This window comes from Triticum dicoccoides, chromosome 7A (assembly GCF_002162155.2).
Source record: "Triticum dicoccoides isolate Atlit2015 ecotype Zavitan chromosome 7A, WEW_v2.0, whole genome shotgun sequence".
Taxonomy (NCBI): Eukaryota; Viridiplantae; Streptophyta; class Magnoliopsida; order Poales; family Poaceae; genus Triticum; species Triticum dicoccoides.
The window spans coordinates 967,759-979,382 of NC_041392.1; the positions used below are offsets into that span (position 1 = coordinate 967,759).

Below are 11,624 nucleotides of genomic sequence, written 5' to 3' on the forward strand. Positions count from 1 at the left end.
AGGCATCCACCAAAATACTTTTCCGCTGTTGCAAGCCTCTCTTCCCATGAGATCTCATCTTGGGGCATTTTCCGGCACCCTGCCGAAGGGGGATTCGATCACGGAGGGCATCTACATCAACCTTGCTGCCCTTTCGATGAAGCGTGAGTAGTTTACCATGGACCTATGGGTCTATAGTGTTGGGGAACGTAGTAATTTCAAAATTTTCCTACGCACACGCAAGATCATGGTGATGCATAGCAACGAGAGGGGAGAGTGTGATCTACGTACCCTTGTAGATCGACAACGGAAGCGTTGACACAACGTAGAGGAAGTAGTCGTACGTCTTCCCGATCCGACCGATCCAAGAACCGTTACTCCGGCACCTCCAAGTTCTTGGCACACGTACAGCTCGATGACGATCCCCGGGCTCCGATCCAGCAAAGCTTCGGGGAGGAGTTCCGTCAGCACGATGGCGTGGTGACAATCTTGATGTTCTACCATCGCAGGGCTTTGCCTAAGCACCGCTACGATATGACCGAGGTGGAATATGGTGGAGGGGGGCACCGCACACGGCTAAGGAACGATCACGAAGATCAACTTGTGTGTCTATGGGGTGCCCCCTGCCTCAGTATATAAAGGATGGAGGAGGAGGAGGCCGGCCAAGGCTTGGTGCGGCCAGGATGTGGAGTCCTACTAGGACTCCAAGTCCTAGTAGGAGTCCACCAAGAGGGGAGGAAGGGAGAAGGAAGTGGAGGAGAAGGAAAGGTGGCTGGCCCCCTTTTCCCTAGTCCAATTCGGACCAGAGGGGAGGGGGGGGGGCGCAGCAGCCCCTTGGCCTTTTCTCCTCTTCCCACTAAAGCCCATCAAGGCCCATTGCTTCTCCCGTAACTACCCGGTACTCCGAAAAATACTCGAATCACTCGGAACCTTTCCGATGTCCGAATATAGTCGTCCAATATATCGATTTTTACGTCTCGACCATTTCGAGACTCCTCGTCATGTCCCCGATCTCATCCGGGACTCCGAACTCCTTCGGTACATCAAAACTCATAAACTCATAATAAAACTGTCATCGAAACCTTAAGCGTGCGGACCCTACGGTTCGAGAACAATGTAGACATGACCGAGACACGTCTCCGGTCAATAACCAATAGCGGGACCTGGATGCCCATATTGGCTCCTACATATTCTACGAAGATCTTTATCGGTCAGACCGCATAACAACATACGTTGTTCCCTTTGTCATCGGTATGTTACTTGCCCGAGATTCGATCGTCGGTATCCAATACCTAGTTCAATCTCGTTACCGGCAAGTCTCTTTACTCGTTCCGTAATACATCATCTTACAACTAACATATTAGTTGTAATGCTTGCAAGGCTTATGTGATGTGCATTACCGGGAGGGCCCAGAGATACCTCTCCGACAATCGAAGTGACAAATCCTAATCTCGAAATACGCCAACCCAACATGTACCTTTGGAGACACCTGTAGTGCTCCTTTATAATCACCCAGTTACGTTGTGACGTTTGGTAGCACCCAAAGTGTTCCTCCGGCAAACGGGAGTTGCATAATCTCATAGTCATAGGAACATGTGTAAGTCATGAAGAAAGCAATAGCAACATACGAAATGATCGGGTGCTAAGCTAATGGAATGGGTCATGTCAATCACATCATTCACCTAATGATGTGATCCCGTTAATCAAATAACAACTCTTTGTTCATGGTTAGGAAACATAACCATCTTTGATTAACGAGCTAGTCAAGTAGAGGCATATTAGTGACACTCTATTTGTCTATGTATTCACACATGTATTATGTTTCCATTTAATACAATTCTAGCATGAATAATAAACATTTATCATGATATAAGGAAATAAATAATAACTTTATTATTGCCTCTATGGCATATTTCCTTCACATAGCTAGTAGCTAGATGGCTTCGTCTCTCTCTATGATCTTCAATATCATGTTCTCCTCAATATTCTTGGAGTTCTATCCGATGAAATATTCTTCTGCGGTGTGTTTGTCGAGATCCTATAAATTGTGGACTTATGATCAGATTATCTATGAATATTATTTGAGTCTTTTCTGAACTCTTTCATGCATGATCAAATATCTTTGTATTTCTTTTCGAATTATCGATTTGGTTTGGCCAACTAGATTGGTTCCTCTTGCAATGGGAGAGGTGCTTAGTTTTGGGTTTAATCTTGTGGTGTCCTCACCCGGTGGCATAGTAGGGATAGCGAGGCAAGTATTGTATTGTTGCCATCAAGAGTAAAAAGATGGGGTTTTCATCATATTTCTTGAGTTTATCCCTCTACATCATGTCACTACAAGAAATATGTCAACTTGTGACCCTCACTATTGGTCCCTGAAAGGTCATTGATTTTCATTTGCGACCTTTTTTTGACCAAAAACAGATGGTCAAAAGCTGGCGGTCGCAAACTAAAATTAACGACCTTCTCTATGAGAAGGTCGTAGACGCTTACGACCAAAACAGAAGGTCGTTGAACCCATGACCTTTTGTTTTCGTCACTGGCTGTCTTCCCGGGCCACGTCGGATCCGACGTGGCAAACTGACGTGGCAAAATTGCGACCAATTCAAAAGGTCGTTACTTAGAATCAGCTCGGTCCATTTCGGTGCTTTAGATGGGCCGAGCCCATTAATTTAGTCTTTGAATATATTTTTTTGTTAATTTTCGCTAGCTACATGGGCATGACCCAGTAATTCGGCCTTTTAAATTTCTTTGCCTATCTCTTTTGACAGATTTTTTCAGTCTTCTTTTTTCTGGGCCATTTCTTTGCTGGGCCTCTCAAGTTTTCCCCTCAGAAATAATTATTCAATATATCTTGGGCTGGGCCAAAATAATTGATCCAATCCAACTTCTTTTGTTATGCTATTGACATTACAACACATCACACTACAAGTTATCTTGGGCCTAGCCCAGTTCCGATACATTTTCAAAGCAACATGGAATATTATAGGAGCCCAAAATATCTTTCCATGCATTCATTCTAGCAGTACATATCTTTATGTCCAAGGAACCAGTAAGTGCCAAACAAAACTATTCTACAGCAAAGAAAAGAAAATAGATGACAAGACATCACAGAAGTTCCTATTGTCCTCCTCCTTCAACATTTGAAAACCTTCACCTGGCAGTAGATCAATCATGAGTGAGAAACAATACACCAGCAAAAAAATGTTCAGCCGATGCAAAAAATAACAGTCATTACACATGGTATTCGCGCACAGATTGTAAGTCATGGATCCATTACACATAGTTTTTGTGTTGTGGACTATCTTCATGCAATTTCTACTTGGTAATGCATTACAATGCTCCAGGAAGTGTACCACACTACAGTCAACAGTCTACAGTATGCACAGCTAGGAATAGTAAGTCACATTGCATATCCACACCAGAAACTAAGTCAAACATGCATGCTACTAATCCATTGTCCTGTAGTTGTGTCAAACCCACCAGCATCAGTATTCAGTAGTAATCAACCAATGACAGTAGAAAAATGTACTACCTCATCACCCATTTCGCACAGGTGCTTGATGAAGTTATGGAACTGGTTCTTGTACCCAGAGATGTAGCTGCAAACATGCATGAAAGACGCACGCAAAATTAGTTCACATATACTAGGAAATTAACAGAATATTTTATTTGACTAGTGCCATCAAGTTACACCAATTCACGACAAGGAGAAGAAAGGAGCATGACACGACATATTTATGTAAGACGTTGATTATTCAGAGACGTTAAACTAAGTGCAGGTCACCCAAAACTGAATTTCTTGCAATCCAAACAACACAAACAACAGGGAGATGGTTGCATAGATACAAATCCGTGTGGTAGCAGCAAAATTGACCAATCTGGACTGCATCTTCTCTGTTTGGTACTAACTAAATAAAAAAACTGGACTTGTTCATACAAATCCCTCTTGAATTCCTTGACACAACCAGGATTTGCATCAAATATTCCTTAATTTAGCGGCATTAGTAAGCAGAGAAAGAGGGGGAGGGAGATGGGGATGCTAGCTGCCGTGGTGGGTCGTCGTGGCCGTGCTTGATCTCGGGCAGGACCTCTTGGTCGCACTAGGGGCGGAGGAGAAGTCCTCTCATGCCCCTCCTCCTCAAGCATTGCAGGGTAGACGGCTAGGTACGCCCCTCATCCTCATCCTCCTTTAGCAGGGCAGCATCTGTTATAATTTGTGTTAAAATCTCCCAGGAGTTCAAAGGCTGGAAACAATCGTCTAGTTAGATTGTCAAAAAAGATCAAGTAATACCAAAAAGAACAGAAACTTGGTCTTAGCAAGCATAGTGCGCTTCAGCAAACATGCAAGCCAACAAAACATAAAAGACACGTACTAGACTTGGGTACACGAGATCAGTTACTGGAAAAATTACACCAGGTCAGATTATCGAAAAAAAGGTGCAACCAGCACCATATTCTTCTATCCAGGACCAAGTGATGTGGCGCAAGAAGACATATCTGTGCAAATACTTGACTAACAATATGGTGGTTTATCTATGCAAGAAGACATACATGTCCAGCAAGCCTAATTAATGGTGTCAAACTGTAGCTATAAATAGCACATCAGCAGCAGCATAATATCAGAGATGTGATGCCACCGTTTACTAGTGCTAATGAAAATTGCTACACCAATTTTGACTAGCAGGTAAAGGTTCCAGCAATAGTTTGGAAATCTACAAACAGAAGACTGAGGCAATGGTTGCTTGGTACTTTTCCTGTTTGAAGATCAACCTTTGGCACTGATTACTGTCAAACATAAAAGATGGCAATACATATTCAGTGCTTCGGAGAATCAGATAGTTCTCAGAAAGTTCTCAGAATAATAATACAAGAAAAAAGGAGCACACACATCATGCAGCATATAAAAGAATTATGCATTGATCATCCATTAGGGGTCCAAGATCATGTTATAAGTTCTCAATAATTCGGAATAGTTGCCACTTAGAGTCATCAATACCAACACAACAACAGTCAACTAAAACTACGGCTACCTGATTGTCACTGTAATTTTAGTCAAACCAAGATTAATATTAGGAAAGATTATATCACGAGTTCTTGAGAGGAAATATACAAAATCAAGCAGAGGAGGGAGGCAGAGATCGTGAAAGGAATTAAAACTGAATGCATGACACTAATCGATAGTTCACATCTCCCTGCTAGAACTAACCCAACCCAAACGAAACAACAGTAGCAAACCACACATGTAAAGAAAAAGCGACTATCTCTCGGGGGTCGTAGACGGCGACGATGACACTGGTGTTGCCCATCTCGAACAGCGCCAACCCATCAGCCCCGAAGAAGACGCCGACCTCGCACTAGAGCTACCACAACTGCAAGGCAAGGCAACAAAAAAAGGGCAGCCCCAGTGCATGTAGCTCCCGCTTGCGCAGGGTCTGGGGAAGGGTCTGACCACTTTGGGTCTATTGTACGCAGCCTTTCCCTACATTTCTGTAAGAGGCTATTTCCAGGACTTGAACCCGTGACCTCATGGTCACAACAAACGGGAAGAATCAGAGGCTGCTCTAACTGAATCTTGTTGCTCAAGATGAGATCATGTTGTTCCTCGGGAAGGGACAAAAAGATCACTCCCTAAAAGTGCTGGCACAATGCGGACAACCTGAAGAAGGGACGACCGATGCTCTCCTGCGACTTTGACATCCGTGTTCATATGTTGAAGGAGCTTGACGAGGACACCAGGCACCAACGACGCCTTCGATGCAACTTCTTAAGTGCATTACTCTACAATGTTCAAAGAGATTCAGCAGTTAGATAAATAACATGAGTGTCTGAAGAATCAGAACCAAGCTAAATTAGTTATCAATTCACTGCTAGCCACCCTGGCCGGCTGCCCCTCTTCAAAAGTGAAAGCCATGAACCCGGTTACAGTAATGGCTGCAGGGAAACCTGGGTCACAAGGAACTTAAAGCAGGAACCTCACAATAGCAAGACCGGCTGCATTTCCTAATATAACCGGTGAACCACAATAACAAGTGGATCAGCTATTGTTGCTTCCTGTTGGAAACCATCAGCTATTTTGCTCCAGAGTGTTATGTCAGAACTATCAACAGGACAACGAATCGAGGAAAACAGCATGATGATATTCTAGCGCACAGAGTATATGTACAAGTATATATACAAGGATTCTAACACCACAACATTGACAATAGGAAGCATGATGATATACTAGACGACGACTCGAAGAAAACAGCATGATGATATTCTAGCGCACAGAATATATATACAATATATATACAAGTATTATAACACCACCGTTGACAGTAGGAAGCTTAGGCAGAGACAAGTCCGCCAGTAGAGGTCGATGATGTTCAAACCGTGGTGAGCAGGCTCACGTCCTCGCGGCAGGACGAGCCCCTCGCGGAGATGATCTCCTGCAGAAGCACCAGATCAACAAGTCAGCGGGCTCGGACCCGTAGCACCGCTCCCAATCGTCAGTCGATCGTGCCGGAGGAGGAAAAGCCCTAGAGCGAATGAGGGGAGGGAGAGGCGGGAATGGGGCCGCTTACCAGGAGGTAGGAGCAGAACTCAGGGCGGGGCTCGCACTGCGTGAGGGCCGACTCCGCGGGGTGCCGCGTCGCCTTGTCGGGGCTGAGCGGGTTGGCGAGGACCGCGTGCTGGAACGTCACCGGCGGAGAGGGCCACCGCCTCCATGGCCGACTTGGTAGAACACGGTCACCATCTTCCCTAGATTCGTCCTCGCGGCGGCCCGCGCTGGGCCTGGGCGTTGGGTCGATGGGATTGAGGCGTGCGGGCGGGGCGGCGTGCGGGCGCGTTCGTGCGGGTACAATGAGATTTGTAGGCGTGTTGCAATGGCGAACGCGGGGGAGGAGGGGGCGGCGGCGGAGGGAATAGATCTAGATCGAGGGAGAGAGAGGGAGGCGGCGAACGAAGCCCACGCCGGATCTCGCCGGACAGGAGGGAGGAGCGGAGCGTGGGGGTCCTGTTGGTGTGCTGGGCGCCGTCGATTCTGGCCTGAGGTCGCCGGGATCGAGCGATGGAGGTGGCGGCGGCAGGGAGGAGCTGATAGCTAGGGATCACGCAAGAGGGAGAGAGGCGGGCTGGATCGATGGACGGATGGGGTTCGCGCGAGAGAGAAGGGTTGGGTGGGGTTCGCGAGAGAGAGGGGGGTTTGCTGCCGTTGGATGGGATGGATCGATGGATGGATGGATGGACTGATGTTTGCCAGGTCATCGATCCAAGCCGCTAGTGATTCCACCAATCAGAATTAAGCTTCGGTAGTTTTGTTTTTTCTTTTGTTTCTCTTATAATTTTCACCCTCTAATTCAGGGTAAACATTCAACATATTAACCACTTATAGTTTGCTAAAATGAACCGATAGTGTGCACATGTGTGTATCTTGGGATGACGAACAATATTGATTTGGGGGGTTTTCACTTTCATTGCACAAAAAAGCCATTTTCCATTTTTAGTACCCAAAATAAGTTTTTTTGAAGAATCTACCATATATTTGTTGCAAAATTGGAAAAAATCATTTTTCTAAAATATTAGGCCATATTTAATGTATAATTGACCAAATGGTTGGGTGTCAGAAGTTTTGATTCACCTCTCATAAAAAGACAAATTTCCGCTAATTCATTTGAAAGCGGGTCAAATTTGAACTGCAACTACCTTATAGTTTGCTCTTTATTTTTCCCAAAAATCATTTATAGGTAGATAATTATCTATTTCATTAGAGATATTTCAAAAGATTTGCGAGATTAAACCCCTAGCTACGAACGGTTATGCGCACCATTTTGACCGCATTTTGAAACGGCCATAAAAAATTCAAAAAACTCAAAAAACTGAAAAACCTTCTTATTTTGTCATTATATGTGACAATTTATCACGAAAAATAATAAACTTGTAATACGGTAATTATTTAAAAAAAGTGTTCTCAGAAATGAGCTATCATGTGTGAAGATTCATGGCTTTCAACCCAAATGCTCAATCTTATGGCCACATTCATGGCATAGTTTATTCAAATAATATCATATTGTGCGCAAGGGTGCATATTGGAAGGATGAACAATGTTGCCTAAGGAAGTTTTCATTTTCTTTGGACGAAAAATCAATTTTCCATTTTTCGAGTGCCCAAAATAAGTTTTTTGTGAAGGACCTACCATATATTTGCTGCAAAATTGGACCAAATCATTTTTCTAAAATATTTGGACATATTTAATGCACAATTGACCAAATGGTTGGGTATCAAAAGTTTCGATCCACCTCTCGTGAAAAGGACAAATTTCCACCGATTCAGCTGGAAGCGGGTCATATTTGAATTGTAGCTGCCTTGTAGTTTTCTCTTTATTTTTTCCAAAAATCATTTCTAGGTACATTAGTATCTATTTAATCAGATAAAAACTAAAAAAATTCTAAGATTCAACCACTAGCTAGGAACAGTCATTCCCGCCATTTTGACCGCATTTTGAAATGGGCATAAAAAATTCAAAAAAAATCAAAAAAATTGGAAAACCTTCGCATTGTGTCATTATATGTGGTCAAGTTCCCAGGAAAAATAATAAACATGTAATACGGCAATTATTTTAAAAAAGTGTTCTCAGAAACGAGCTATCACGTGTGGAGATTAATGGCTTTCAAGCCAAATGATCAATCTTATGGCCACATTTATGGCATAGTTTGTTCATATGATCTCATATTGTGCACAAGGGTGCATATTGGAATGGCAAACAATATTGCCTAAGGAAGTTTTCATTTTCTTTGGACGAAAAAACCATTTTTCATTTTTCGAGTGCCCGAAAGGAAGTTTTTTTTGTGAAGGACCTCCCAAATAATTGTTGTAAAATTGGACCAAATCAATTTTCTAAAATACTAGGACATATTTAATGCATAATTGACAAAATGGTTGGGTGTAAAAAGTTTTGATCCACCTCTCATGAAAAAGACAAATGTCCGTCGATTCAGCTGGAAGCAGGTCAAATTTGAACAACAGTTGCCTCATAGTTTGCTACTTATTTTTTCTAAAAATCATTTCTAGTTACATAAGTACCTATTTAATCATAAATACATGGTTTGGTGGCGATACGTCGAGGTTTGGGCGGTGGCCGAGGGCCCCAACTCTAGAGCGCGTAAACTCGCATGCCCGCCGCGTGGTCATCGCGTGACTGTGGCGTTGCCATGTGTTCTAGGCGGCCTAGGCATGTCTAGTGGGCTGGGCACTCCCCAGGTAGGTGCTAGGAATAAAATTAAAACATAAGATTCTTACGAGGAGACCGATCGATGCTCAAACATGAATTAGCAGCCAAGTGTTTGATTAGCGGTGCGGGAAATGTACATGGCTAATGGGCGCGAGTTTTGACTGAGGATGATCAGTTACTAAGAAGACCGTCTTCACAAATTTTCAGCTCAAAAGGAGGAGCCTAGGTGGTACTTGCTTTGCAAAGTACCACACTGGACATAAATACGAATGTTGAAGCTGGGCTCAAAATAATGAATGGATTGAGCTGGCATTTGGTGGAGGATGGTTATTTGGGCATAGGAAAGCACTGTAGAAAATGAATACTATTTGGACATGCCAAAGTGGTACTTCCTTCACAAAGTGTTGTTTTGAACAGAATAGGAAAATGAATATTTTTGAATTATTTTTGAACTAGGAAAGGGAGGTTTTTTTTACATATTTGACGAAGATATAACCCAAAGAATTTATGAGATTTTTTTGGGAATTTTGGGAATGACAGAAATATAAATTGCTTCACAACCTGGGGCAAAAATTGCCACATGGACATGACACATAGGCAAAACTGATGAGGTGGCGCCTAGTCATAGCAACCCACCACAATTTATAAGGTTATGACCATCTATATTGGTCGTGATCAGCTAGAAATAAGGCAGCGGACCAGTGTTATCTACTTTATGACCATTTTGTGTAAGGAAATTACGGCCTTTCTGACCGAAATGGTCGTTGTTGTTTAGGGTTTGGAGCCCCCCGAACAGCTTTTGACCAATTGGTCTGAAATGGTCATAGATCTATAACCAATTCTTCCAGGGTCACTGGCAGAAGGTCACTAGTTGACATATTTCTTCTAGTGTGTTATCTTACGTTATTCCGTTCTTATGAACTTAATACTCTAGATGCATGCTAGATAGCGGTTGATGTGTGGAATAATAGTAGTAGATGAAGGTAGGTGTCGGTCTACTTGACACAGACATGATGCCTATATTCATGATCATTGCCTTGCATATCGTTATAACTTTGCGTTTTTCTATCAATTGCTCGACAGTAAATTTTTTACCCACCGTATGTTTTATTTCAAGAGAGAAGCCTCTAGTAAAACCTATGGCCCCGGGTCTATTTTCCATCATATATTTTCAGATCTATAAATCAAAAAACCCAAAAATACCTTGCTGTAATTTATTTAGATTTACTTTAGTTTGCTCTTATATTTATCTTTTATACCCATCTCTATTAGATCTCACTCTTATTCGAGACCGTGAAAGGATTGACCAACCCCTTTTTCGCATTGAGTACAAGTGTTTGCTAGTTTGTGCAGGTGCATAGATTAGAGACTTTCTTGTGCCTCCTACTGGATTGATACCTTGGTTGTTAACTGAGGGAAATACTTATCTCTACTTTGTGGCATCGCCCTTTTCTCTTCAAGAAAAAAATCAATGCAAGCTCAAAAAGTAGCAACCGCCACAGCGAAGCTGCCACCACAGATCGAGGGAGGTCGACGCCACCTGAGACTTCCAAGGCCATGGCCAAGCAGAAAGTCGGCCGGACCAGCAGGGAAGGGAAGTTGAATCTTGGGAGGGGCACAAGGCGCAGCACATGGGGGGAGGAAGCAGCCCCGCCACCACCACGGCCACGGCCAAACACGACGCAGACCGGGCTGGCAGGGGGAAGGGTGCCAAGGGGACATGCCGCCAGAGCATGACGCCATCTTGAGGATGAAGGGTGCGCGACGTGTAGCGCGTGATGGGAGAGGATCTACCCCGCCACCACCATCCTAGGGATGGGCACGGCTTCACCTGCCGGCCCTCCGGCGGCGGCATCACGAGGGTTGAGCGGGAGGCGGGTTCCTGCGGCAGCGGTTTGGATCCCCCCATGTCGCCAGCGGCGGCGACGCGGGGGACGTGGGTAAATTTTGTTATACTATGTTTTGTGAGGTCGATATATTTGTGGCTTGCACTATGTTTTTTATAATATTTAAATGAGACACATATTATCATCTAGAAATAATTTATTGCAATGGAACAATAATAGGTACACATTTTCATGTATACATTGTTTTTGTAGAGTATTTTCTATCACAACTTCATCACTTTTTTAAGGACCAAAGAGCATGTATTAGAAGAAAAAACTGAAGAAGCGTCCAAATCTCTTTAACTCTCCATTGCTCAAGGTAGAAGGTACTACTGTCCATGGCCGGCCCCATGCTGCCCTTGCAGCCGTGCTGGCTCAGCCGCCGCCGGAATCCCATCAGGCCAGCACCCAAACGTGCCAACTCCGCCTCCATGCTGGGTGCCCAGGGTCGCCATCGCGTCTCGGCCATAGATCCCCTCACCGATTGAGGAGGAGAGCCCGCCGTCCGCCGACTACCGACCTCCTTCGGCGGCGGCGGGGAAGCA

At 44.1% G+C, this 11,624-nt stretch overlaps 1 long non-coding RNA gene across 2 annotated transcripts; it reads right to left on the bottom strand.

The window, feature by feature from the left end:
• Positions 1-2,861: 2,861 nt before the first annotated feature.
• On the bottom strand, positions 2,862-7,137 carry LOC119328604. Of its 2 annotated transcripts, none has more exons than XR_005159051.1 (4): positions 6,546-7,137; positions 5,639-5,760; positions 3,515-5,351; positions 2,862-3,136 (listed from the first exon to the last, which is right to left on the bottom strand). It is a non-coding gene; the product is annotated as an uncharacterized LOC119328604 (long non-coding RNA). The 2 variants fall into 2 exon arrangements; XR_005159052.1 differs by lacking the exon at positions 6,546-7,137 and adding an exon at positions 6,292-6,349.
• Positions 7,138-11,624: the final 4,487 nt, after the last annotated feature.